This window comes from Telmatherina bonti (assembly GCF_933228915.1).
Source record: "Telmatherina bonti genome assembly, chromosome: 18".
Taxonomy (NCBI): domain Eukaryota; kingdom Metazoa; phylum Chordata; class Actinopteri; order Atheriniformes; family Telmatherinidae; genus Telmatherina; species Telmatherina bonti.
The window spans coordinates 30,541,607-30,544,106 of NC_136616.1; positions in this window are offsets into that span (position 1 = coordinate 30,541,607).

Genomic DNA, 2,500 nt, shown 5'->3' on the forward strand with positions numbered 1-2,500 from the left:
GAATAAAAAAAGTTTGGAGATAAAAGTATACAGAATATATCAAAAATAGTGAAAACTTCAATAAAACTTCTGTCAAAACGTAATGTTTTGTATATAACTACTGTTCCCTGAAGGAGAGGAACGAGGTACAACACATATAGTATGGGATATGTGGATCGACTGAAAGGGAACTTTTGTTCCCCTCCTCAATCCTTCTTTTCTTTGTTTCAGGATTTTTATATAGACGTGACAATTACACCTGTTTTATTCTAGAGTAAAAGCTTTTTACTCTTACACCAAAAATATTTTTTTTTAAAGAATATTTTCTTATAAATATATTTTTTAAAATGTCTATATTACACGACAACGCTTGATCTTAAACTATTTTTTTTGTGTGTTTTTTTACGCCCAAATAGTTTTTATTTTTGCATTCAGTGTGAAAAGCATTTCCATTGGACTAGATGTTAAAAGTAAGCCCACAAGTTGCTGCAGTCTGCCTCACCTCACGACATTTTCAGCAGTTTATTTATTAGAATAATTTTGCAACACTTAAATTAAAAGCATTACACAGACTGCAGGAGGACATGGCAAATTGAAAATTAATTTTTTTAATACCGATTTTTCCTTAAACTTTTATTCTGAAACAGAAATGGGCATTCAGAGGTGCGGCTTGGCTTTCCCATTTGATCAGGAAATGCACAAATTCAGATTTGTTTCTTCATAAGAAAAAGTTAAAAACGATTGACATCATTTGAAATAATAATGATCAATGGACAAATATAAATAGGCTACACAGGTGATATATTTTATAATGAGTTATGACGAGGCTCTCCCTCGCCTGACTCTCCAACTATCCAGGTTGTGCTCATTGCCCTTATAGTTATGGGTAGTCTAGCCAACTTTTACTTATGTATCAATTGGGATGTTACCTGATGCACTGATAAGTACCTCGCTCATTACTCTAATATAATAATGTATAAATATATGCCAATATTGCCGTCTCTAACTTATTTCTCCTTTTTTCCTGAATAGGTCTTCCTGAATAAGTGCAGTTGTACATGTTGATCTGTCTTTCCTGTCCTCTCCACCCCAACCAGTCGTGGCAGATGGCTGCCCTCCCTGAGCCGGGTTCTGTCTGAGGTTTTCTTCCTCTTAAAGGGGAGTTTTTTTCTTCCCACTGTCGCCGCGTGCAGCTCAGGATGGAGGATTGGATCGAAGTCATGACTCAATGCAATCAGTTGGTTTCTATTATAGGATATGTATGAATTGGCTCGAAATGATGTGTATGTTGATTCGTGTGTGTAAAGTGCCCTGTGACAACATTGTTGTGAAGTGGCGCAATACAAATAAAGTTGGATTGAATTAAAGTAGCCAGCATTATTATCCCGGCGCTATTTGCACTAGATGCACTATAATGGAAATATTTTGAAAGCTTTTTAAAATATGTATTTCCTAAAATTCTAACATTTTTTTGTAATGTCTCATAAACACTTAGACCAGACATGGCCTATTTTAGCATTTATTTGTGACAAAGGCAACAACGGCAGAGACCAACGACATAAACCAACAGCATTGACCAACAACAGAAAGCAACGACATCAGCCAATCAGAAGGTAAAGACGTGCAGTGAAATACGAAGTCTACATATGCAGCAAACACAAATGCAACAACATACATGTACAACATTTACATCATCTAACATTTATATGTGCAATAAATACATATTCAACAGATACATGTTCAACGTGCGCATATACAACATGTTCATACGCAACATGTACATGTACAACATGTACATGTACAACATGTACATTTGCAAGAAATACATACACAATATCGACATATACAAAAAGCAACAACACTTGTCAAAAACATTAGTCCATAGACATGTACCAAAGATACATTGGAACAACATAAACCAACAACATGTACACATATTACATATACTTTTTTTCGACACAAACGGAACGGAACCCCATAAATAAAAGTTTGTTTAAAACTATGGGGTATATATATATATATATATATATATATATATATATATATATATATATATATATATATATATATATATATATATATATATATATATATATATATATATATATATATATATATATATATATATATATATATTAGGCAATGATTCCCACTTTTAGGGATGCAAAACTTTGCAGTGAGTCCTCAGAGCCTGTGAATAAAGGCACAAATAGCATTGTGATCATTTGAAATGTGACAATATCTTCCAAGGATAAGTTAATATTCTCAATTTAAAATAATAAAATAACCTTCATTGAAGAAATAAAGATTAGCGTTCATTGAGCAAATACGCCCCCTGCTGTCCCAATAAAGTTGGAACCAGTTGAACAACGACAGGATAATCCGGTGGCCCAGACACTCGCTAGCATGCAGAGTAGTCCGAGTCCAGCCAATGCGGCCGCACAATCATACACAGTAAATAACCCAAACTCCAAAAGATATTTTAGATTATTTTGGGTTATTAAAATTAAAAGTAGCCAGC